Source organism: Lepisma saccharinum, chromosome 17 (genome assembly GCF_977018435.1).
Source record: "Lepisma saccharinum chromosome 17, izLepSacc3.1, whole genome shotgun sequence".
Taxonomy (NCBI): Eukaryota; Metazoa; Arthropoda; class Insecta; order Zygentoma; family Lepismatidae; genus Lepisma; species Lepisma saccharinum.
This window is the reverse complement of record NC_139245.1, coordinates 33,112,364-33,140,177: the sequence shown is the minus strand read 5'-3', so window position 1 is coordinate 33,140,177 and position 27,814 is coordinate 33,112,364. Positions and strand designations below refer to the sequence as shown.

Here is a 27,814-nt window from a genome sequence, read left to right as displayed (position 1 = left end):
CTCCCCTCTAATTCTTTTCACCCACTCCAGAAGCAGTCTCCCACATCCCCTCCTCCGCCCACGAAATCAACTTCGAGCTGTGTTGGTATGGCTGTGAACGACTCCTTCAACGAGCAAGTTCCAGTGAACTGCCTATCTAAAAGGAACTGCCTCGTCCGAGAGCATGCTCCGTGGCTTCGTAGTTCCTTTGAATGACTTCCGGTGAACGCTTCCTTTCGGTGAGCGAGCTCCGGTGAACTGCTTCCCGAAATGGAACTGCCATGACCCATCACTATTATAAAATAACCGATTATGTGCAAGACAATTACGAAATTATACAGAAATATGTCTTATTATGAGAACATTGAAGAAATACGTTGTATAGACGCGAAATTGGTAAAATATGTTAAAATATGCCTTGTCAAGTTTGTCTATTTCGGCTGATTTTCATCAGTTAAGTGTAGATAAGTATTCGATTCGATGCCAAATGAAAAATATGTTATAACAATAAAGGCCCTGGCCGTAGTTACGTGTTGTATAAATTTGTAAAACAAATCTCAAGAGTACAGCCCACCGTAGGCGTGGGCAAGGGGGGCAGTTGTCCCTTAATACTGCCGATTAGAAATTTAGTGTAGAGGAATATTATCGACAATATTATACTACTAAAGAAAAATGAAATATCTTCATGTCAATGAGAGTTCCAAGCAATTACGTAGGGGATACATTATTTACTATGTAATTGGACTTTCCCACTTTATACTCTAACAAATTTATTGTCATTAACATTCCAGAAAATTTCTTGTTTTTAGCACTCCCTCATACTTAGGTGGTTGAATGATTCTGATACTACGTCAAATGCGACATGTACATTTTTTTCTAAAATTCTGTCCACCTTAAATTATATGTATTTCACACAATTTCATTCAGACACACTAATTTTTGTTAATTATTATTAGGGCATTGAAGGAACATGATAATTTCAGACCAGGGGCGCCGACTTGTCAAAATTATTGGAGGGGGCTCTGATCACTGAAATAAATTAATGAATGACTCGCTCTCCCTTTTTTAAGTTTTGGCTTCATTGTTCGGAATCTCATAAAAGCCCATGAATTTCTAATAAATGTCAAAATTTTTATTCACAGTTCGAATGCAGAATATTAATTGTCCACGGATGTATATGGCACAAGTTTCGTCAACCATAATAGCAAAATATTCCCGACTTTTAATATCTGCTACCTCGGAGCGCAAAACAGATCTCTCTAATATATCAATGATCTCGTTCTGAATGTCATGTGAGAGCCATTTGTAGCCCGAACTACCCTAGTTCATGCATATCGTCTTTTGAAACTCTTTTTAGTAAAAAAAAATAACAATACTCATAATTACATACTTAGTATATAGTAATAAGTCATGTGTTTTGCTGTCTCTGGTCATAGCCCCCTCAAAGTTGATGATTTTGCGGTCTCAGCCCCCCCCCCCCAAGTTGATGGTCTATAACATTTCAAATGTGTATTTAAAGTTCAGTTCATGTGGCACAATTCAGAGTAAACTTTACAAGAGAAGCAAAATAATACATTAGATCCTCTTAAGCAAAATTATTTGGAGGGCTCTGCCCCACATCTTTAACATTGGGGGGCTCGAGCCCCCCCAAGCCCCATGGAGTCGGCGCCTATGTTTCAGACTGAAGCAGTGTTTTTGAGGGGTATCACTATTTTGGGGAAATATATGCCTCCTCCCCCCCCCCGCTGGAAAAATTACCTTGCTCCTCCCTGCGGACGTCCATGACCGCCACTGCTGAAGACACTTTGTTTTTCCTGTGACAAAGTTGTTCGTGTGAATGGGTGTTGTCTAAGATGGTGCAATATCAGATACCCGTTTAAACAGCTTAAATTATCTGTTGTTGCCTTATGTTAAGCAACATTTTGTCGCACAGGATTGTGTCAGTGACATTGGAGGCGTTTGAAACTTCTACCAACTGTAAGAAGACTAACGTTGTAGTATAAGATATTCTCCTAAGACGGCAAAAGTTCATTCTAATCTTGGACGATCAGTGTTTACGTTATCCAATATTTGTAAATATATAAGTAAAAATATGAGCCTTTAATTTGCAAACGTGTGCGTAGTGAAAGGTTTAGTTAAAGAAGGGTCGGGAATTTTGTTCAGATTCGGCCAGTCGTCTCCATCAGTATCCCGACTTTCATTTTAACTGCAATGGTGCTGCGAAAATGCAAAAATGTTCTATTGGTTAACTCAGAAATAGACATTTTTTTACTAGAAGAATCATTGCTAATGCGCATCATTTAATTTATAAATATATTATTATCTAAACGTAGAATTATCATGGTTGTTCAATGGTGCTGGTGTAAGAAAATTAATGGAAAATTGAAAACACAATTTGCGGAGGAAAGTACTATTAGAATACTTCTGAGAATTGAGTGCAAAAATAATCACTCAGTTGTATGCTGTGTGACAGACTTTGTATGTGAGCGACTGTGCTGTTTATTGCCAGGTTTATTGTTTATTTTTCTCGTTACTTTGGACCATAATTTCAACTCTACAATTATATATCTCCTTGCAATACCACCATAGCATTGATGGTGACATCTAATACTCCAACAGCATTTCGCCTACAACCGTGGCAGAGTGGCTAGCGTATCACGCTCTGACGCCAGGTTGGAATCTCGGTCTGGACATGGGTGTTCTTTGTAAGTGTTTTTCATCAATTTCATCATATCATCACTCATCCGCATCGTCACGATTAGCCAAAAGTGACAGAAAAGTGACGTAAAGTAATTTAACTCAACTAATCCAACTGCATTTTCGGCCCTTCTCTTTGTTCCACATTTTAGGATCTCCCCCGCCCTAAAAAAATCTGGGTATGCGCCTTTGATATGGAATGAGGTTTTAATTTCCCGACTGGATTTTCATCAAGGCTTTTGCCCCCTCCCCCTAATCAGAGTGTCTGCGCACTCCTATGCAGCCCACAGACGAAGTACTCGTAACGAAAAACAAACACCGCTTCAAATGCCCTGGCTGTAGCTTGAGCAGATAAAAGAAGGGAGGGAGACTTTCAGGCGGCAAGGCTTTGATGAAAGGTGAGAAGCCGCGATGGAAACAACCAGCCAAACTCACCAATAACACTAAAGGTGGGAGTTTATGTTACGATTGTTGTGTGGCAGCTAATGTCTCCGAGAAATTTAGTTACAAAGGAAGCCTGCCGATATACTTTGTCAGTAATCCATAAATCATTGTCACTGTAGTGCGGTGCATATGTTTGCGTCTTTCATTTCATTCAATATCTCAAAATCCAGAGTACTTGAGTAGTGCAAAAGGTGTGACGAAGTTTAGCATTAATATGGCGGTTAATTAATTAACGAGAGGACGTGTCACGTAAAAAGACCTTGCGACGCCAAGGAGTTCACATTTAAGCTGATTTTATTCATCTGTTGGGAAGGGGGGGGGCTACTGCTGCATTCATAACTCTTACGAGTTTCACTCCATGAGTACATATAATTTGTTCACTTAATTTTCCTTCGATATTGTTTCTTTGTTTAAGTTTGATTTTAAGCCCACTTTATACACCGAAGCCCAGTAAAAACTATTGAATTATCAAGAAATTGATGTATCTTCACCAAAAGTGATTCTGATATTCACAAATTACTTATGTGCATTATTGTATATTTATTTTATTTTAAAAGAACACTGATTTTTGTCAATCACACAATTTAAATCAAACTGATTTAAACAACCTCGAAATTTTGTAAGCATATCATGCAATTTGTCATGTAAAGGCTTGCTCAAAATTGTAAATGACTATTTACGTTAATGGTTTTTATAGTTTTCTTCACGAGTAGCTTGGAGAGAGAAAAGGAAACATTGGGAACTTCTCTGTACTTACATTTAAATTTCGCACATAGGCATGAACATGAAAACTTGAAAGAGAGAATGTTTTCTTTACCAAGGAATCTTTCGATTTTTAAGCCAAGACCTCTCCCCGATGGCGCACTGGTAATGTCATCGCCTTGTAATCAAGGGGTTCTGAGTTCGATACATGGTGTTTCGGATACCACTTTAAACTGTAAGACTAGACCTGATTAGACTTTCTGTGCATAAAGTGGACTCAAAACAAAAACTCAAACTCATTTTCAGCTGATAACCGCGATAATGGGAACACGAGCACTCAGATTTCATTGTTCCATTATTAATCACGGAACTCCGTAAATTGTTACTTAGAAAACAAACAACTGTTGCAAAAAGTGGAAAGTATAATTTTCCTTTGCATTATGAAAAATTTCCATTAATCCAAGGAAAAACTAAAACACGATCACAAAACTTTATCAAGAAAATACGGTTTTACCAAGTAAGAAGTTTGAAATATGTAATTATGAAAAACGGATAATTCATGCCTCCATCCAGCTTGATTTTAATATGCAACGACTGTATCTTCAAATATCTCTGCAGTTTCGATTTCTTTTCACCAACAGCGGCGCCAGAATTATTCATCTACGGGTGCTGAGGGGTTGCGGAAAGAAAGTTAGGGGGTGCGATATGTATTACAAGAAAGTGGTCATTCCATGCAGTGTAAACATTCAGATACACGTTGCAGTCTTATTGAACTATGTAGTGAAATACAAAATAAAACCATCCTGCCCTTAAAAAGACAATTTTTGAACCTTCTCAATGTAACCAATGAAGGCACCGTCTGCCACAAGACAAAACGCGAAGAGTACAGGAACTGTGCCATCTTTAAAATCCCTTCTGCCGCACTATCCCCAACAACGAACTGTAAAATTTCTTCGTGAACATTGGGCATCTTCCTAACAGTCTTGGAAAAAGTTTGAAATGGTACGTTTACTGGACATTAAACGTGGAACAAATATATAGAACGTATTAAGAAGAACAGTACCCTTCATGTTACAACTCGCATTAAATAATTTCCAGAGCACGACCTGATGAGGTGATACCTTAAAAGTACCTGAATTTTTTGCTCCAGTGTAAGGAAGAACAAGTAGACGGAAAACAAACCGTTTATGAACAATGCAAGAAAGAAAAAAACATAACTCACAGTAATCTATAGCCAATTATCAAAAACCACGAACAGACCACTTGAAGAAACAAAATAAGAAAAAATTGATAACGACAATGCTGACGAAAGAAGAAAAACGGCCGCTGATCTTTACAGAGGCTGCCGCAAGTACAGAAAAGTATTGGTACCTCTTTCAGTGCTTGCCTGTTGCATACAATAATAACCTATCATTCGGCCCTCAATATGACATGACATAATATTACATATTAATGTTTTCAGTTGAACGTAGGGTGTGCTGAAGGGATGCGGAAGAAAATTAAAGGGCGCACAAGCACTCACTCACGCACCCCTGGCGCCGCCACTGCTTTTCGCCTAAAATTTTGTCTCAATTCTCCTGCCCTGAGGGAAGTTTACCTTCGCATAGCAACACTAAACTGCAACCATGATTTATACCAGTAGGATGGGTGAAAAAAAAAAAACGAACATTGCTTGCCTGCTCATCTCTTTCCTGGCGACAGGAACGTACAGTCATGGAAAAAAGTTCTTCCCCATAAGGCTTTAATAGGAGCAAGTAATGCAGGAGGGTAGGCAACACATATTGCACCCTTCGATGATCGGGTGATTTTGCCTGTCTTAACACCGAGAAATGTGTTCCACGCGAAGGTCAACATGACAGGAAAGCAAAGAGGGTCACGTGACTATTGGTTACGTGGAGTGTTGTGCTTCTCCACGTCCCCAGTTCTTGATCCACATTGCAGAAAAAGTAGAGCTGCATACAATATATGAAAATAGGTTGTTTTCAACTACACGCTTAATTATGATTTTCCCAATTGTAAATCTATCAGACGTGTCTCCCGATTTAGTCGGGACAGTCTTTTACTTTGAATTCCTGTTTGTCATAGGCGTAACTTGACGGTAGCAGAAAGGGCATTTGTAACCCCCCCCCCCAATCAGGTTTCTTAAAGCTGCTAAAACAGGAATTAAATACTATGATTTGACGCGTCCAAAAAAAGTATTATATTGAAAGATTGTTCCCAAATACGTAGATAGCAATTTAATACTTTGAAAGTGTCTCAGATTTGTTTATTATGTCACATCTTAGTGTGGCACAGGTCTACTACAAAAGTGGAATTTCGTAACAGAAATATGAACCCACTCCTTTTATTTCGTAGCCGATTTCATCTTGAAACTGAAATTAAGAATATTAGTTAACAATGTCATTGGTAAACAATAAAAAAATGTGTTAGACCCAATTCTTTAATACCTTATCATAATCTTTATCGCAAGTTTAAATTTTGTTGTAAGTCCACTTTATGCAAAAAAAAAGGTAAAGTTCTCACCTGTGCTTGGCGCTACGCCATGAAGGCGTATAGGGGGTGTGGGGGTAACGCCCCACACTTTCTTGATTCGTTCGTGAGTGGAGGTGATGTGATCAGCATCACGCCCCTGACCGCCTTTACCCCCAGGGTTTCCCCCAGGTACCCATGTCATTCGACGCTGGGTGGGCGCTGGGGCCGCTTCCAACGTTAAAAAAGTTCCCGGGCTTGAACCGGCCGGGAATCGAACCCGGGGCCTATAGCATGGTAGTCAGACGCGTTACCGACTGAGTCACCGGCACAGATAGACTAATCTGAAGTTCATACAGTTTAAAGTGGGATCCGAACCACTATGTGCGATCACCTGGTATCGTACCCCAGACCCCTTGATTACAAGGCCTTACCACTACGCCATCAGTGAGGCGCACACAATCTTTGTATTTCGACCTTTTTAAACCTATATGTATCATATAAGAGGTTGTTTAACGTTGCTATGCCTCTATGGATTATATTTAGCCAGTATTCGAGCACATAGCGTCAGGTTTCATAGAATATAAGCTTCTCTTCCATGTTTATGGTTTCCTGTCTGCAGTAGAAAAACTGGCAGGTTCCCATAGCTTTTCTTTCAATAGTCTTCCAATGGTTGCATATCATATCACTCAAATTTGATTCATTCGTTTCGAACACAATCCCCGATGGCGCAGTGGGATCGTGGGCGCCTTGTAATTAAGGGATCCCGGGTTCGATACTCGGTGGAGGAACATAGTGGTTCGGATCCCCCTTTAAACTATAGGTCCATTCACGATTAGCCTAACAGGACATAAAGTGGACTTAAGACACCAATCAACCAACCAACACAATCCCGTTATTGTCCAGATTATCGAATCCAGAACCTTCGTCGCGAATAACATAAGCAGGAAGACAACGTGAAATAACCGAACAGAAACAGAACCTAAAACCTACATCGGATAGATTGAATTAAGTCGACGATACAGCACGGGTTCTGAAATGAAAAATAATACGAAAGTTGAAGGACCAACATACGTCAGATAGCTGTGTTCCTCCTTATTTCGTACGCCATTGATAACTGGAACACGTGACCTCGTCTTTGGTAGAGCAGAAGCCTGCTTGCTTGCCACCTCCCTTTAGTTCAGTGACCTTCGCCCGTAGTCAGCAAGAGTGAATGACTCACCATATACTTGTTGTCTGTGAGGCTACACAAGAATAGATATTTCGTTAGTGGCTGTAAGTATTGTTTCATCTGCAGTTATATCAGGTAACATTTCAATAGTTTCCTAATGGTTACGTTAGTGATAAACATGTAAATTAGTTCTCGAGAGTGAACGTTTTATCTATTTGAACGGGGGATTTTTATACAGCCTGCATGTATTATTTTTTCCTGAAACAAGAAGAAATTCGAAGACGCAAAAAGAGTTGTATAAGAGTAGTTAACAAAAGGAGAAAAGAAGAAGAAAACGAAAATGTAAATGCTGAAATAAATTATGGTAGAGATCGAGTGAATAACATTTTGTCATGGGGCCTCCTCGATGGCGTAGTGATAACGTCGTAGCCTTGTAATCAGTGGATCCCGGGTTTGATACACGGTGGATGCACATAGTGGTTAGTATCCCACTTTAAACTGAAGGTCGAGTCCAGATTAGCATATCTGTGCACCAAACCAAAACTAAGAAAGAAATTGTCACAGTGTAAGAAAATTTCATGTTCAACCAGATACGAAACAAAAGGGAATAATATATTGCAGGTTGGAGTTCACATCTGTAGCATCTAACCAGCACAATTATGAATCGCAACATATCGTATCAGATCCATTTTTATTATACATGTATGATAATATAAGAGAAGTAGAGGAAAGAGAAAACCAAGCGAAACACGGACGCCTTCTCCAGAATTTCAAATCTCGTTACATAAGGTTCTGGGTTGGAGTCCCGAACAGGCATGACTTTCTTGTTCTTGCCCTTTTATCTGCTTCATTTCATCATAATTCATCGTTATGGTTTACCTGCAGGGGAAGAATAATGACAATAATTGCCAATACAAAGCCAATGACAAACAGAACAACTCGATTACGGAGGTGCCAAGAAGAAACGAGACTTGACAGTTTCTCCGTCTCTCGGTTTGTCGAATTGAAAATTGCTCTCCCGTTCTCGGTCTCGATTAGTTAAATATAGAAATCGAAAATATATGTGAATGAATATACATGTATTTTATATATTCCGGTTTTGTAGGAGATTTCGTGAGAGATGAAATAAGTACTCTTCCATCGTATTTATTTTTATAATTTTTATTCCCTGTTCGATGATCGCGACGATAAGGACGAGTGACCATTACATGAAATTGATGACGAAATAGTCAAACACCCCCGACAAGGACGGTACTCAAACCCAGAAACTTTGGCGACGATATCGAATGTCAATCACTTAATGAGCTTGACCACCGAGCCTGCTTAATGTTGTTTCTGTCAGGTAATTCGTAATAATATCCCACATTCACTATCATTTGCTAAACTAACTAACTAACTCTCTAGCCTTCTTAAACCCGAAGGTTCATGGCTGCAGCAACACAGGCCTTCCATGTTTCCCTATTTTGAGCAAGTTCTATATACTCTTTTCCATCCCTACCGATTTCCCTTAGGTCCATCTCAACGTTGTCCCTCCATCTTCGTCTTGGCCTTCCTACAGGTCTCTTACCATCAGGTTTCCCAACAAGAATCCTGTAAACTCCTCGTTCCTCTCCCATTCGTGCCACATGGCCTGCCCACCTAAGTCTTCTTGATTTAAAAGGTAAAGGTAAAGTGTTCCCCTGTGCATAGCACCACGCCATGAAGGCGTATAGGGGGTGTGGGGGTAACGCCCCACACTTTCTTGATCCGGTCGTGAGTGGGGGTGATGTGATCAGCATCACGCCCCTGACCGCCTTTACCCCCCAGGGTTTCCCCCAGGTACCCATGTTATTCGACGCTGGGTGGGCGCCGGGGCCGCTTTCACCGTTAGAAAAGTTCCCGGATTTGAACCGGCCGGGGGTCGAACCCGGGACCTTGAGCATGGTAGTCAGACGCGTTACCGACTGAGCCACCGCGGCCACTCTTGATTTAATTATTCTAATAATATCTGGACATGAATACAAATTATGTAGTTCTAAATTATGTAACCTTCTCCACTCACCTGTCTCCTCATCCCTTTTAGGTCCAAATATTTTCCTAAGGATCTTATTTTCAAATACTCTCAATTTATGTTCCTCTTTCAATGTAAGGGACCAAGTTTCACATGCATATAATACTACAGGCAAAATTACTGTTTTGTATATTTTAACTTTCAGTTTCTTAGATATTAAACGAGAAGACAAAAGTTTATGAAGAGAGAAGTAACATGCATTTCCTGAATTAAGCCTACTTTTTATTTCCTCTTTAATATAATTTTCATTTGTTAATATTACTCCTAAGTATTTGAATTTGGAAACTGGTTCATTTGCTTCATTTGCTTCATAATTTATCTTATTAACCTGAATCCAATTAGTTGAAAGGCAAAAATGCAAGATTGAATGTCTCTGATGTTACTTCGTGCCGAATAATATGACGTGGTATTATGATATGAATTTATTAATCATATAATATGCCTATTCATTCCATTGATTGATCCCAATTGAGCACACAAAATATGGTATAATGTCCACTCCATGGAGGAGTGGTTAGCACAGCGCGCTACGATGCCATGGGTCCCTGGTTAGAATCTCGACTTGGGCGTGGGTGTCCTTGGTAAGTGTCCCTTCATCAATTTCATCATAGCATCACTCATCTTCATCGTCGCTATTTGCCAAAAGTGAAAGAATAGCAAATCTAAATAACAAACATCCAATCAAATCGAACATCTCTACCGATTTAATTCTATACGGTACCGAATTCCCACTTTATTACTGCATCTTAAGTCATTTTACAGCATCTCAATTGTTTTCCGATTCGAAAACATTTGGAATGTTGTTTTGTGCAGTTGATTGTGCATTGTTTCGTTGTTTGGATTGTTTAATTAACGTCGCATTAATTAGTTTTAGACCAATCGTGACGGGGGAAGCAAGAGCACAAAGAAAGCGAAAAAGACAAGGAAGAGACCACGGCTTTCTTTAAAGATAGCATCCCGTGAATACAACTCAAGTGTCTGCAGAATATTATGAATAAAATTTATTTCGCTTTTTCCTTTTATTTCTGTTTCAGTTATTTTACTTCGCTTTTCTTCTACCACTCGCGTTACTCGTGTCGGTGAGGAAGAATTATAAACTCGTGAAATGGACGATGGTACAAAAAATATATGCCTCTCCCACGGTTCGAAACTGTCAGTACAAAATATTGTCTTATTTTTAAAATTTACGGTCAAATATGGTTTGTCACGCAGCAATTTTCGCTTATCTCTTTCACAAGGGGTTCCATTGCCTCTCTGATGTCGTAGTGGTAACGTCTTCGCCATGTAATGAAAGGCTTCCGAATTCAATACCAAATATAGAGGCATTTGGTTCGGATCCCATTTTAATCTGTAGGTCCAGTGCATGAACTGGACTTAAACAATTATCGTGTGGCATGTGGTCTGTGATGAGAACCATCATTTCAGCGAACCTTCTTGACAATGACTCTAATATCACTTGAAATAATAGTATTTCCTTACGAGTAGCTCTTGTCAAGAAACCAGTTCCTGAAATTTTCTTCTGGAGGCATCGTAGCACCCAGCTGTTGGTTGTGGCTGGGGCACGAGTCTTGTGACTCATGCTATCAAAGCTCAATCCTTCCCGAGAACTCAGAATCACCAGGCAAACTTAAGCGAATATTTTGTTATTTGGGTTGCATAAACAACAGGCTTTAAGACGTTACGAAATTCTACGTCCCGTGGCCCAGGTATTTTTTTCTAAGACTGTACGTTTAAACGTGAAAGCTTAAACCCCCTCGCCGCACTGTAATGGACGAATCCTGAAAGGCTGGCCTTCGTGGTGGATGGTTAGCACAGCACGCTACGTCGCCAGGGGTCTCGGCGTTCGAATCCCGCGGCCTCGTCATGGGTGTGTGAGGAGTGTTCCTTCATCAATTTCATTGTATCGCCACTCATCCTCATCTTCGCGATTAGCCAAAAGTGGCACAAGAGCGAAGGGAAATAAACAATATCACGAATCCTGAAAGTTCGAATTGCTTTGTAATTTTTGTGTGCATACTTCTTTCCAACGGTAAGGGACTCAGGGTATAAAATATATAGGATCACAGTTAATCCAGTGGCTAGTGAGAAAACTCTAGGAAGGAATCTCTTCACGACGACAACAGCAGTTCCAGCATATCATGACAGGTCGGACAACCCTAAGCCTGCGTTCGATTGGTTTTATATTTACAAAACAAGTGTTTTCAATGTGCAATGCATATTTTACAAGTATGCAAAAAAACAATTTAATCAGCGATCAGCAAAAACAAGGTAATGCACACAATTAACAGTATTGGTCTTTTTAGGTTGCACCGCGTCCTCAACGATTGTATAGGTCGAAACTTCTCGACACTCACTCTCTTTTTCTTCAGTTATTTTCGTTGTTTTTTATCTCTTGCGGTGACGATGAGAATGCATTTACGAGTGTACAATGGGACAAACACAACTATACACTCTCATGTCTCGCACAAAATAAAAAATAAAATTAAAAGGGATTCTTCTTTCGCGACTTGATAGCTTTGTAACGACTGGGGCAGCCAAAGAGACTAACTTTCCATTTAAACTTACAGACCGTCAATTTAGGTTTTAATCTTGCAAAAATTGTGTGAATCTGAAAATTTGCACATCTGTTCTATTTGATGTCAAAACAACATATCAACACCCTTTTCCGCATCCTGAAATTCCAGGCGGTGGTAAACTTTGAATGCTGAATGCTGGAGAAGTGCAAGTTATCACTGGAATGAATGTTACGTGCAAGCAGCTAAACCCACGGATTTGAAATAGGGCTCCACCGAAAGAGGAATAAGCGGGCTTTAACTATGACTACACATATTGTCTTCCAGGACCGCACAAAAGGAACAAAAACTACCAAAGTCGATTTTTTTTTCTATTTATCATTCTTGACGCTTCCTTTAAACTTTCCGTTGACATCTTTGTAGACCATGTGCAGAACTGTTACGCCACGGAATTTATTAAGCTCGTGTATTATTCTGAAAAAAAAAAATCATGAGGCTTCTTCTCTGATATAGCCTAAGCAGCAACAAAGCTAGTGAAATAAAAATCAAGTGCAGAGAAACAAGAGGGAATATTCTTTTCTGGATATTACGTCGCATTAAAACAGTGAAATTCATTTAATTAACATTTTTGTCGTGCCGATTTATGGCGAAGAGTTTTTGACAGCAGGGGATCTAAATTGTGAACACTTTTCATGCAAAATACAAATGGATTGTCAATAATTCAGACATTTATATACATCGATAATACAGCCTGTAAGTGTAATTCTTGTTTACAAAGAAAGTTACTTCATCATTCTTTGAACAATTAATTTTTAAGGTATTCATGAATTCTAAATTAATGATATTACACTTTACTAAAGCTGACGCCAAGCAGTGTTTTCAACTCTAGCGAGAAGTCGCTAAATCTGGCGGATCTGGCTAGCTGGCGACAAAAGACGTGAAAAAGTGACGAGCGACTTTTCTGGCTACTTCGTGTGCTCTTTAGCGACTAATTTGGAGAATTCACAAAATATCTGCGTAGGTACGTCTAAATGCTTAAAAATGTCCGTTTTATAGTTATTAAATAAGGAAATACCCTCGTAATTCACTTCTGATGCACAAAGAGAAACTGAAGCAAAGCGTACCCCCTTTTCCAGTATGGTTTGTGATGTTTGTAAACATCACCATTCGCAGCTCATTGTTATCAGACACTCCTCCTGGCGCCATTGCGGCTGCCTTATTATAAAACAGAACGTTCGACTTCGCGGTCGCGTCGTGCGTGGGTTCAGATTGGAGTTTTTTGGGTAGTGTGTGGTGACAAAGGAAGTGCTAGTGTAAATTATAAAGTTCGTGCGTGTTTGCGCGCAGGTCAGCCCAGGGCAGGGCAGTGTCCAGTGTGGGGAAAACCGCAATACAAGAAACATTATCGGAAGGAGTGGGAAAACTACAAATGGTTAACCCCTGTCGATAGTGACACGGCGAAAGCGTATTGTAAGTACTGCAAAGTAGTACTATCTGTATGCCCAAACTACCGATCTGAAAAAAACTTTCGAAACACAGAAACATAAAGTCAGATCTGGTTACTTCTGTTCTGCAAAACAGAAGAAAAACAGTTCAAACCGGAAAATTTAAATACTTCTAGTGCTGAAGCTATTTTAGCTTTATTCATTGCCGAACACTGTTCTTTGCTAACCGTGAATCACTTGTCCTAATTATGTATGAAAAGGTTTGGTGACTGACAGCTGCAGTGCACCATGCATTCGCCTACATAAAACCAAGTGCACAGAAATAATAAACAACGTTCTTGCAGTGCATTTTCTCGATGATTTAGTATCTGACATCGGTAATCAGTGTGAAGTGCAGTGTTCAGAGGAAGAGGAAAGTAACGAGGAAATGTAGCTTTTATAGGCAAGTACTCGATTTTTTCCACCTTTTTGCTATTTTTTTAGAAGTACATTTGATTTAGCGACTTTTTCTAGAGCCTTTACATTTCATTTAGCGACATTCTAGCGGATTTTCTAAGGACTTTTCACGACTTTTACGTTCAAGTTATTGGCAATACTGACGCCAAGTATACTCCAGTCAAGGTCACTCGCTTTCGGAGTTTCCCCTTGCCTCCTCCACACCCCTGGCCCTCTAGGGTTGCCTCGCTTGTTCTAAGCTGTTAAGTTGACACTTTGCACGTTGTACACTTCTGGATTATAACAATACCATTGACTTTCAATTAAATCATTACAACCGACAAGTGTCCGCGACCGTACGTTTGCGGTTGATTTCGTTTTCGATGTTGTTTTGTGAAAGGGCTATTTGGTTACGATTAGGAAGGAGGCGAGGGGGGGCATTTGCCTCCACTTCTCGCCACTTTTGCCCTCACACTATGCTAAATCTTATCTACAAAGGGAAATATACTGTCTTTGCCCCCCCTCCACCCAGATTTGGTACCTTGACCCCTAGTTTTGGAACCCAATCGCCACCACTGAGTATCGAGGATTGAGGAGCAGCGTCCTACGTGTGGAACATTTGCCGGTGAAAGTGAAGCGAGTGCCTCCCGAAAGGACACTAGAAAGCAAAATTTATTTTACTTCGCTTCTTGTGCCACTTTTGGCTAATTTGCGAAGATGGGGATGAGTGATGATATGATGAAATTGATGAATAGACATCACAAACGTTCATGCCCAAGCCAGGATTCGAACCCGGGACCCCTGGCGTTGCAGCGCGATGTGCTAACCACTCCGCAACGGGGGCCGACCATCTTCTAGTTCAAGAGTGATGGTACACATATTTTATGTTAAATAAATAAATATAAGTAAATATCAACATGACTTAACGGCGTTCTAATGGAAGTTAAGAAAAAACAGTTTTATCTAGACATCCCAACTGACAATACTAACAGCGATCAGCCTCCAACGCATCACAATATCCATCGAAATAATATTATCTGATGCCATGCAATGGTGGTGGTAGATGCACATTGCACGGTGGTTCGGTTTCCACTTTAAACTGTAGGTCCAGTCCCGATTAGCTTTTCTGTGCATAAAGCGGTGTTAAGAACTAACCCAAACAAGTAACAATTCCATGTGATGAAAATTCAAATATATTCTTTTTATAAGAATAATTTTTCATTCTACCACAATTTAGTCTATCTCCCTAAGATACAACTCCCCATTTATGTCCTTTCACCTTACGTCGACTAATTGCGCGAGGTAGAAAATGGCCACCGTACGTACGTTCCTCTCCTGTCGTACCGCTTGCACCGTTACTAAGCCATCCGAAACCAGCTTGTTCCACCCCTTTTGGCGCGGAGACGCTCTCGCACATTGTTGCAACATTTATTCCCATATGATTTGGTATGGAGGGCGGTGCTTGGGTTGCCGCGTGATAGACGGCAGATTGCTGACAGGTAGCGCAGCCAATGGGGGCCGAGTTAGGAACGTCAAACACCAGCGCGCGCTTCGAATCACCCGTCACTCATCATAACGTGACACGTAGTTCCTCTCTATTCACGTTTTACGGACACTATTGTGTTTAGTTGGTTCCTCGCTTCGGGGTTTGGTGCTTGTGGCTTCCTCTTACATAACGTTTCGTCAACGCAGTGTGTGACCTAAGAAATAACAAATGAATAACGATTCCTCGCAATACTCTTAAGTTTGCACCTTCCTCTCTTGGGGGTGCTGTGCTTGTCCGCCCATTCATTGTCAATATCTCAACTTCCGTGGAGTGTATAGCAGCCACACCCAGATTCCCGCTATCCTCGGGAGTACCTCTATTACGTATAAAAATCTCAGTCCAATCAGAGCACTTTTAAAACTTCCTCGCTTTGGCGTGAAAAGTCCAGCTTCCTCTTAATGGAGGGTGGGAAAACAGGGGTGTGTGTGTGTGTGTGTGTGTATGGTACATCGTTCCCTCCCCGAGAGAAGAGGTTTACGAAGGTCACGATATATATAAACATTTGGGTCCCGGACTTGGAAAATTACGATAAGATGCACTCATCTTTCAAAAGATTAGAAAATGAGAGAATAAGAGGATGAGAAGATGGGAGGAGAGGTTTACGAAGATCACTATATATAAACATTTGGCCCCGTTGATTCCAGCACTCCAACTTCATCTCTAATGTTGACGACAATATTCTAAAGGTAAAAAGAGAATGAGAGATTGAGAGATTGAGAGAATAAGAGGATAAGAGAAGAGGTTTACGTAGGTCACGATATATAAACATTTGGTCCCAAACTTGGAAAATTACGATAAAGTGCACTCATCTTTCAAAAAATAAGAGAATGAGAGAATGAGAGAATGAGAGGAGAGGTTTACGTAGGTCACGATATATAAACATTTGGTCCCAGACTTGGAAAATTACGATAAGGTGCACTCATCTTTCAAAAAATAAGAAAATAAGAAAATAAAAAAATAAGAGGATAAGAGAAAGATGGGAGAATGAGAGGAGGATGAGAGGAAGATGAGAGAATAAAAAAGAGAATGAGAAAGATGAGAAGGATGAGGGGGTGAGAGCTCATCTTTCGCTCATCACTGCCTTTTTGCGCCCGTGAAATATCGTCAGCGTAATAAATGAGGCGCGGAACGGGGAGAGAAAGTGAGTTTTTTAACTTTTTGCGGTCGTTTGGTCAAGAAATCAGAGTTGGCCTGGGAGTCACAAAAATACTCTACTCATGTGTTCTTATCCACTTTGCTACACAAGAACGTTAAAAGAAAACCAACCCATCCTTTTCACAACCCAGGTGGTTATAAATCACGCTTATTTAACACAGTTGAACAGTACAGGGAACAATTGACTTTTCTTTTTCTAATATTTGATGACAACTGAAATGGACCGGGCAGGTGTGCACAGCGTATGGATTTGTGCATTTTTTGCAATGCTTTCAAACAATATTTGTACTGAAGACATTTTCTTCTTTGATGAAAAGTTTCTCTCGGGTTACCGACCAGGTGAATTGTGGAGAAGATTCCAAGCTTTCGCGAGCTAATGTCACTCTCATCTTCAGGGTAGACTTCAGGGTGATCCTCTCCCCCCCCCCTCTCTTCAGGTTAGGAAGATCGACCCTGACGTTTGACAAGTCTTGCGATGACTACGTAAAAATGTCACGCTTCGCCACTGTCAACGGTGCATTCTACGTTCGAAACTGAAGCACTATAGATTGAAACATATTTCGAACAACTTTCCACTTTTTCATTTTACTCTATGTGTACTAATAACTGAATTTTGTTCTATGTGACCGAACCTTTGAATCACCTTCTATAACATCCAGTTCATATAAGTGGAGGAGAAAGAAATGTGTTACGAGATAGAGGAAGTGGCACACAGACAGACACACACATAATCTATGTGTGGGGTGTAAAAGAGGGGACACTTCTGAAGACATCAAAATGTCCTCTTTTCCACGTAGTGCATTCTGGACTACAGTTTTCAGACAACGAGGCTCCGGCGTCTGGATTCACAGCCAGTATAACCCTGCGCGAGGCTCGTGTTGTGTCGTCCATATATTTGTGATTTCTCATTCATCCAACACATCACCATTCATCTTCACCTTTGCGATTAGCCAAACGTGATAGAAAGTGAATCAAATCAATGAATCAATCAATATATGATCATCGTATAAGAAACAGAGGAATTAAACTCCAAAAATGCTGTTTTCAGTTTTGTTTTCATAAAGTCATCTTTATTAGGAGTCAGATCGACTCGACGTATATCCACTAGGCTTCGGATAGTTATGCACTAAAAAAAAAACCTTTAAATATGCATGCAAATATGCTCTTAAAAGTCTCGAAATATGCTCTTTAAATTATCAAAATATGCATTTAAAATTTTAAAAATTTACATCAAACTCAGAAAATTTAGCCATAGCTTGTAACTACTTATTAATTCCACTGTTTACATAAGTAAAAAATATGGTTTGTCTTACCTTATTGACAATTGACCATATTTTACATATGGTTTTTGTATATGTATCTTTATCATAAGTTCACTAACTGTTTCCGACTTTACCGAACGTCACGATTAGCAGAAGTTGGAATTTCCCCAGCTGTCTCTCATTCTACTCAGCATGAAAGGTTACTATTGCACTTAATAACTACGTATTGTTTCAGATGTTCAAAAACTTATACCAGTTATCCACGAGAATACTTTTATACTCTGAAAACACTCTCTCCCCATCACAAGAAACAATAGGCGCATGTTGTAATTTCAACAAATCGGAAACGTTCAGTTCACTTGGAATACCGTCCAATTTTGTTTCCCTTCATGAATAGAGCAAATGTCCTTTAGGAGCTTGTAGCCAGAATTCTTCGCGAACACATACTGAATCATTTTTCTGAATTGCTCCAAAGGAAAGGAAACTACAAATTTTCAGACAGAAACAGCAGAATATGCATTTGTAAGAAAAAATCGGTAAAATATGCAATATATCCTGAAGACACTGAAAATATGCATTTGCATATGCTATATGCAAAATGCATAACTATCCGAAGCCTACTTATCACTAAGGTAGAGTTACGTATCTCCAATTTCCTAACTGCTTTTTTTTTTTTTTTTGTCATACATACATTATTCCCTCTCTCCTGTAAATTTGTTAAATTGGAGTTGCGTTCCTCTAGCCCTCACACAACGATATTGCAATCTGTGGTCCAGAGAGTGTGACGTATGTCCTTTGTTCTTGTCTGCGGACGCCAATGTCTCTATGTTGTTTCTGCAATTCCTACCACTCGTTTGTAACACTAGGGTTGATGAAAACTGATTGCATGGGCCAACATACGATGAAGATGATAACATTATGTTGAGTGCTTGATTAACGATCTCAGCGCTGAAGATTCTGGGTTTGAGGCCCGGTCGTCCTTCTGCTTTCATCTCACCATTCCTCATCGTTGTGATTAACCTAAACCGGACTGGTAACCCGAGAACACTTGTTCGAATCACGTCTCCAGGAAAGCTACAATTCCTAACTTCATAGAGGTTGGAAATCGACGTTAAGTAAATCAAATACAAAGAAACGCTTTTCTACAGTTTCGTGTTACTTCAATCTACTCTATTTGGTTAACTTGCATGTAGAAATTTAGTGGAGCAGTATTGTCAGTACATGTGAAACTTACCATAAATCGAAGCATCTTGGGAGATTTCGGAAATAGGCACTTGCTGGCTAGCTCTATGGAGAGATGGTACTTGCAAACTACAAAAGTAGAGGGACTATAAAAGTTTATATACACAGAAGAAACACGCAACCTTGAGAATTACTACCAATTCAGACACGTCACACGCATTGACCCCCCCCCCCCCAGCTATTTAAAAATCACCTAGCGTCAAAAACCAGTGGCTGGATTGGTTGAACGCATAGCCCAGCAACGTCAGATGGCTTTCGGTTAATGATGTCTGCTAAAAGGACCATGAAAAGGTTTTTCAAAAATTGCTCTGGAATTTCCAGCGAGGGATTCCACGTGTCTGCAAGAGGCATTAGTCAAGGATACGAAAACTCAGAATGGAGGTACTTGTTGTTTTCTTTCCCACGTGAACGTCAACAAGCGGAAACAAGCAGTATTTGCGTAATTTTACGGCCGCTTGCGTTTTTAAGTTAGGTTGCACGCGTCGAAATTAACGAGTAGTAAAACTGCGGATAGCCTGTGTCCGGGAAGGCGGATGTGACTTTTCAAAAGCCTGCTCTTGTATTTTCCCGATTTTGGGTATTTTCAAGAAAAGATGCCGTTGCTGAGATCTCGTGCTGCAACCTAAGACCTTGTCCATCTACGTCTGTCTCTGTGGCAGGCCCTTATTAAGGCAGACTTTACACTCACCCTCCAAAGACCAGTGGCGCAACTACAGGGGGGGTCATTGGTCCCCCAACCTTGGTCGAAAATGAGTTCTAGGGCCATTGACGGCCAAGGGTACCTGCAGGGAGCAATTACCGCCCAGAACTTCAAATTTTATGCAAATAAAAATACTTTTCGTAAAATATTTTTCTCGCTTCGCTCGCAATACCTGCTTTTCTTGGTCTTATCAAATTCAGAACCGTAGCTAGGGGACTTCGGGAGACGGCCCTGGGCGCCAAACGATCTAAATAATAAAAAAGTTGTAACATTGATTGTTTGATTTATGCTTTTTTTAAGTCTACTTTATGCAAACAAAGGCTAATTGAGACTGGGCCTATAGCTTAAAGTGGGTTCCGAACCACTATGTGCCTCCACCGGGTATCAAACCCGGGATCCCTTGATCACAAGGCGACGATATTACAACTACACCATCGGGGAGGCACAAAAGTTTTAAATGATATAATGCCATGGCGTTCCGTGAAATTATTTGCGCCCAATTCAATTAATATTTATTTCAGCCTGCGAAAAAATTGGATCCAAATATTTTCTTGCTTGCTTCGCTCGCAATTTCTCTTTGTTCGCTGTAATGCATTTTAAAACAACCAGACAGAGGTATAAGACTTGTCTTAATTGAATTTGTTTTAGATGCATGAACAATTGTTTTGAGGAAAGGGAGCGTGCACATTTCAGAGACAATTTATGGAATTTTTGTTGTTCGTTTATTGTGAGATGGATGAATTGGTTGTGTAATGTATTTAAATAATATATACTGTGCTGTATTTATTGAAGAAACTTTGAAAACGTACACAATTTAGTGTCCACGTTACTTCACGTTGCATATAGGTGAAACATACATATATCATGCATGAAAGTTATGTTACTGTTAAAAGAATTATACTTGGAATGCATTTATCAAGCACTTTCTGTCTTTCAAAAATAGTTTATGTGCTTGTTTTCCGTTATTAATGTGAAATTGAACGTGTTAAAAAGATATTTAAATTGTTTGTTCGAACACAAATGCTTTAGCACAAACTTCTACCACATTTTTGCGTAATTAACGAGGATAATAACGTATTTGATGTTACCACTATTAATTGTAATAATAATGTTGGTCGTGGGTTCGAATCCCAGCTTGGGCATGAATGTTTTCATTATTTTCATCATACCATCACTCATCTCCATCTTCGCAAATTAGCCAAAAGTGGCACAAGAAACAAAGTAAAATAAAGCAAATCAATAATAACGATAAAAATAACAATAATGTTATAATAACATTATTGGTAACATTATTATTATTAACACTATTTTTGTTAAAAGTAAAGGTGTAAGGTGTAAGGCGAGTCGTGAGGATGAAATCAAGGAACGTTGAACGAAAATGACCACCTCTGCTCTGTGGGACTTATGGTTAGGGAACGAAATTCATAGGATCGGTTCATTTGGTTTATTTTACTTCACTTCTCTACCACTTTTGGCTAATCGCGAAGATGAGGACGAGTGATTATATGATGAAATTGGTGAAGGGACACTCACAAAGAACTCCCACGTCAGGAATCGAACCCGAGACCTCTGGCGTTGTAGCGCGCTATGCTTACCACTCCGCCACGGAGCACGAAGAAAATCATGTGAGGCATCTTTTAGACCATAGCGACAAGCCACACACGACAGACGATAAGCGACACGTGTCACTTTGAAAAGAAAAACAACTCTGGGAAATAAATGGAACCTTTCGCAGTGGCACGGATAGCTACGCGTGCCGTTCAGAGACGTGTGCACGCTGATTGGAGTGATAACTCTTGATGAAAGTTCAGTCTGGGAAATAAAAAGTACACCTCATTGTTTTACGCTCTGTCTTGTTGCGTACAAAATAGGGTCGTATCTAGGGTGGTTTCCCCCTCCCCCCAAATCCTCTGTCTACGAATCAGCTATAGTGCATAATGTGGCGTGTTTGGATAGAATGAGGGACGAGGAAGTTCAAGTTTCAGCATGAGCTGGAATGCATAGTGGTGCGAGGGTAGATGTGGTAAGGGTGTTAACGTAGAGAGGTGAATGGTCGAAGTTTTGGAGGAAAGGAGAAGACGAGAGAGAGAGAGAGAGAGAGGAAAGAGAGAGCATGGAGTAGGGGAGAAGTTCCTCACGAGGCCCAGGTAAATCCTAGCCAACCTAGCACCTAAACCTGCGCCTGTCCGTTGTTTTTATTAGATTATTATTACTATTGGAATAAATAGTGTCCTCCTCTGTGACCTTGCGGTCTAAGGGTTCTGACTGCAGGACGGCATGTGTTCGAGACCACCTGGGTTCAGTCTCTGGATTTTCGGCCTGTGTATAGGACCGGTGGCAACCCACTATCGTGAGGAAATTCGGGAGCTACAAGTGAGTAGCGTAACCCTGGGTGGGGAATCTCTTAAAAGGATTGAGGGTTCGACGTGCTGACTCCACGTCACCCCATTACCGGTTCACACCTCTAGGTAGGATTGTGGGAGGGAGACTGGCAGTCGGGAGATAGGCCAAGGCCCTTTCAGGGCTGTAGAGCCACGGGTTATTTGTTTATTCGTTTGTTCGTTCCATTTGCCAAAGATGAACGGCCGCCAAACACATCTCCATCGAGGTAACATAAGTTACCTCTCGCAGCCCTTTCTAATTTCTAGGAAGTTGGTGACGATAGTGGCTGTATATATTACTGTTAAGTACAGGTAAAAAGTATTGGTGATCCCCCACCTCACCCACCGGAAAGAGTTTCCATGGCCATGATGGTGTATTCGCACTGTTAGATGAAAATATGGCTTTCTACACTCCAAAATCGACTGTCGTTGAAATGTATATAAATAAACTCCAAGGCCTCTTCTCCACGTGTAGTCAAAAGCCCAATAACCACGCACCTGCTTCGTGGGTTTTTTCGCTCTGATGAAAACATTTCCGTGGAAATGTGACGTGGAAGCAGTAATGTGCCACCGCTGAAGGTTGTAAATTGCGCAAGGCTTAAAACAAACGTCCGAAGCAATGCGTAACTTACTGTTCTAAACGTGACACGCGGGCGTAAAGAGGAACGACGCAAAACGAGAATTGGTTTCTCTTTCCTCAATGATTGAAACATATTATGTTGAATTGGTATTCCCCAAATCTCAATTATGGATCTCATCTGCGCTGGAAACGCCTTTTTCGTAAATGTTTCTCGTCCGAAAATGTTACGCAGTTATCTAAATTTACCGAAATTACTTTACAGTGTTTTTCTATATTTCTTGTCCTGTTGCTCATGTTTCTGTGACGGAAAATAACGTGCTTCTTCACCTATTTTATACTAGCAATCAGGAGTTTTTTTATTGTCTAGATTTCAAGATTAAAATCCATCGGTCCCAAATCGTGTTACAACTATAGGATTGCCCAAGAATGCGGATATCTATAATCATTAACTTGCATTTAGTTTTTGTTTAACTACCCCCTGAATATTGCAGCACACCGTAAAGGCATATGAGATGGACTTGGAGGTAAGGCCCCATTCATTTTTGAAGATGAGGTGACCAGCACCACGCACCAGCCACCTTTAACCCCAACCCCTTCAGTTACCAACTTATTAGAAGCTGGGTAAACTCCAGAGTCGCTCCAACTATACACATTGCTGAAAGAATTTCCATCAGAGATCATTCACACCGGGAATCGAATCCAGATCTTCCGGGCGACAGTCAGACAGACACCCCACTAACTGGGTTGCCGCGAATCTCCATTAGCTTGCATCCATTTAGAAATCATAAATTCAGCATCTTCCTCATGTTCAGTTTGATTCATTTGTTTGTGCCTTTGATCAGCCACTTTTGGCTAATTGCAACAATGAGGATGAATGAGACATGTGAGATCGTTTTCCTGCAAAAACTGAGGCTGTAAAATCTTATAGACTATTAGGGAGTGTGCGTTATTATGTAGCCTAATTATTTCATTTCACTTATTCATCTCGTGGATACACAAATTGCTCGAGTTATTGTAGGAGCCTCCCAGATGGCGCAGTGGTAACGTCGTCGCCTTGTAATCTAGGAGCCGCGGATTAGATATCCGGTGGAGCACATTGCACTGTGGTTCGGATCTTACTTTAAACTGTAGGTCCATTCCGATTAGCCTATCTGTGCATAAAGTGGACTTAAAACAATATATTCAATTTGATTCAATTCAAGTTATCGTCTCGCGGTTTTACTCCAGCCACCCCAGGCGAATTGGGAATGGTACCTTTAATGAAATCTTCCCCTAACTTTCTTGTCCCTTTCTGACTAAGCTATTAGTGCGTAAAATAAGCGACTTTAAACACACTTTCCTCAGGAACTATCGAAAGTAAAACATGATAAAAAATCTGTCAAAAAATTACCGTTTCGTTAACTTCCCGCCAATTTCATTTGAGATCAAGGGCAAGTTTGGAACCCTTCGCACATAGGCTACCGAACAATTGCTTGAAACGGAGCAGTTACAATCCTTATCCTAAAAGACTTCATTTTCTCCGTTGATAGAATGTTACGGGCTGCTAATTTAATAACTAACTAATTAACTCAACTGGACTAACTCAACTGAGCTTAGCAACGCAACAACGAAGAATTACTCCACGTGACACCTGTCACGCAGATTAAACATTACATGAAATATAATACGGTCAGGATAAGTGCCTAACAGTCGGAGTTACCGAGAATAAACCTAGGAGGATTTGATTTTAAATACCTGAAATGACGTTACATAAGACTACGGTGTTTCTGAATATACACATATATTAAAGCACAGATAAATACACATTACATCTTGCCCTCTTTCACTCGATCTCACATTCATTCTCTCATTCTATGGCATATTTCGACAATATGACAAATACAAAGGTTAGATTATTTACTACTTTGACCATACTCTTGCTATGTCTTGGCTACATTGCCTTTTACAATTTATCGTTTAGGATTTTAAGTATAGAGTGAATAATCGTTCCTTGTGCGAACCCCTTCTATCTTTTCTGAAGGTATAAATATATTCAATGAACTATTGTTTGCTGTTAACATAATCTCTCATCTTTAACATTTGATTACTCCGCCGGAATACCGATGCCTAGGGATGCCATAGCACTGATTTAAGTTATGCAATGATTTGATTTACGCAGATTCGCGGTAGATAGTCGTCATCTTTCTCACACACGCACATGGTTGGATCTTACCTTCGCTGCATTTCCTCTGACCTGGGTTGGGTGAAAGTGGTCCTACAGTTCTGGAAGACATCTGCACTCCAATGTTGCACTTCACGGTTATCCTGGTTGGCGAAAGTGGAACAGTCGGCGGCTCCATCTGGCATCATCGGATCCTGGCTTCACTCGTGCACTTCGCAGGGACGTCCCGGACGGTACACGTTCACTGTCGACTCCATACGACAACTTGCGCAATAATAGGACAGTTCTTCGCGGTCACTCGTAAGTACAGATACGTGACTTGGGCGATGAGACGAACATATGCGATTAGCCATTCGCGGTTTCACATGGATATCAAATGTTATTAACTTTCACTACTTTGGACGTTGTTTCGGACGATTGACACAGGTGGACGTGTCTGGCGTTATTCTCACATAACCACACGTATGTGCACGGATGCGTAGACGGCGAGGGGGAGAACGACCCCCTGGTTCTATTCTGCTCTACTCCATGGCTCTGAAACACTCACTCGAGGAAAAACAAATCCAGACCTCGGGTCCGCTTGCAACTCGCAGCTCGGTCGCGCGTAGCTCACACTCCGGTGGCGATTGTAGGCAAAACTGTGGCAAAACTGTGTCTCGCTATTCCAAATCATCCCTTTTATTCCAGATTTGAACGTAGTGACGCTCAACCCTCTATGATCAGGTGCTTGTTTATTGTTTCTGGTGCTTTGACCGTTGTCCTCCTATCCTGGTCAATGCTCACTCCGGTCCTTAACCTCTGGTAGCAGCCCCTCGCGCAGAGATTAGGTTAAATCTTCCGCTATTGTATTCAGTCACGAAAAGCAAGGACAACTCAGTAGGGTAGCGTCTTCCATTCAATCCAGCGATGAATCTTTAATAATTCATAACTCCCGTAGTTCTGTTCTGATTAGGCTCAAATCTTGGAATCAGTACTTTCATGATGTGGTCTTCCGCTGGTTGAAATCTCATCCAATTCGGTCCATTGGTTTAGAAGTTGCATTTTTCTTGCTATTCCCATAAGAATGCATGTAAATCCGAATTCGGGCGAAAAACGGTGGTTGAGCAAGCTAGTGCTGGCTAAGACAGTTCGCTAGACACCTGTATTCGCGACGGATATTAATATTACCAATTGCAATTAATTCCTACTAACGGGCAATTAGATTAATTACTTGTCACTCAATATTTGACCGTTATAAGAATAAGTCGTCAAACGTCTTAATTTAAGAAATAAAGAATAGCCAGGATTATATTAAGAGTAACAGAGATAGAATCTGCAGCTCTGAATTTGAAGGTCAATTAGTACATGTAGCTCCACGTGGCAATAATTAGAAACTAAATTTCACAATGGTCTTCGGAAGGTCAGCACAAAGGAAGAGTCTGGGAATTCGTGTCCTTAGTGTTCTTGAAAACGTGTGCAGAGTTGTATCACATAATGGTGTAGTGAGAAAGAAATAGTTTGCACGTGTTTTTCTTTACTAATTTAGAACTAAATAATTTGTATTCATGTCCAGATATTATTAGAATAATTAAATCAAGAAGACTTAGGTGGGCAGGCCATGTGGCACGAATGGGAGAGGAAAGAGGAGTTTACAGGATTCTTGTTGGGAAACCTGATGGTAAGAGATCTGTAGGAAGGCCAAGACGAAGATGGAGGGACAACGTTGAGATGGACCTAAGGGAAATCGGTAGGGATGGAAAAGAGTATATAGAACTTGCTCAAGATAGGAAAAGATGGAAGGCCTGTGTTGCTGCAGCCATGACCCTTCGGGTTTAAGAAGGCTAGGGAGTTAGTTAGTTAGTTAGTGTTTTTCTTTACACCTTTGATTCCTATATCTTTATCATCCATATTGAAATTATAGCTATTTAAATCTTCCACTAAAAATGGTCCTTGAACATTGTCCATTTGTTTTAGATATAATTATGTAACTTGAATTTTACCAGTGTTCGAAAGTTATTTTTTAATAGTAGGGTTAGTGTTATAGTTACTTGGTTAAAAAAGTAACTGTGTTGTTCGTTCACACTTTGAAGCCAAATTTACAATTTTTGAATATTATTTGATTGTGTATGTTCATTTTTCTAACTTTACCTTTAAAAGTACAGTGGTAGAGACAATTAGAAAATTGAACGGACACAATCAAATAATAAATAAAAATTTCGAATTCGTTTCAGTGTGTGGATGGGCCAGTTGAATATGTCAGAAAGTTTTTGTTTCACAAGAATACGATACCATAAAATATTACTTTGCTCATAGCATACAGGGCTCACAGGCCCCATTATGTTTTAATCAATACAATGTGATAAGAACAATAACTATTAATTAAGGTGTGAAATGTGTTTTTTAATCTCTTTATTTACAGGAACAATTTTAAAAAATAAGGTACCCATAACTGCTACAACATTAACGTATGTCCGGTTACAATTTCTGTCACTCGGCTCACCAAAATCGAAAGGGACCTCACAGGTTCCTAAAATGCTAATTTGTATTTCACCTGTATAATGAATTACCGGAAATGGTAAAAGCTCCTGTAAAAATATTTTCGTTCAGTGAATGCATCTTCAAGTTGCTAGGAATAGTTTGCTTGTGTATGACAGACAAAATCATAAAGAAGAGACGCGTGTTCAAGCATATTGTCATATTGTACTGCTGTGTTCAACAAACACAAGCGCTTTACGTCATAATTTGGTTGTTGTTCTTTAATATTGAAAACTCTTTGCTGTCTCTTTTATCCTTGAGATATTTCTGAGCCTCTTTAGTCGTTGGTTTTTAAGAGAAAAGTTTTCATTTAAAATTTATTTTATTCAATTGTTGTTAAATGAGTACACAATGAGAACATATTTGCA

General features: G+C 40.1%; 1 long non-coding RNA gene across 1 annotated transcript in view; it reads right to left on the bottom strand.

Annotated features, from left to right (window-relative positions):
• The window catches only part of LOC146001261 (uncharacterized), a 52,240-nt gene extending 33,055 nt beyond the window's left edge, over positions 1–19,185 (bottom strand). Inside the window, exon 1 of the long non-coding RNA XR_014443552.1 lies at positions 19,103–19,185. This is a non-coding gene — a long non-coding RNA (uncharacterized LOC146001261). The remainder of the gene's footprint in view (positions 1–19,102) is intronic.
• Positions 19,186–27,814: the final 8,629 nt, after the last annotated feature.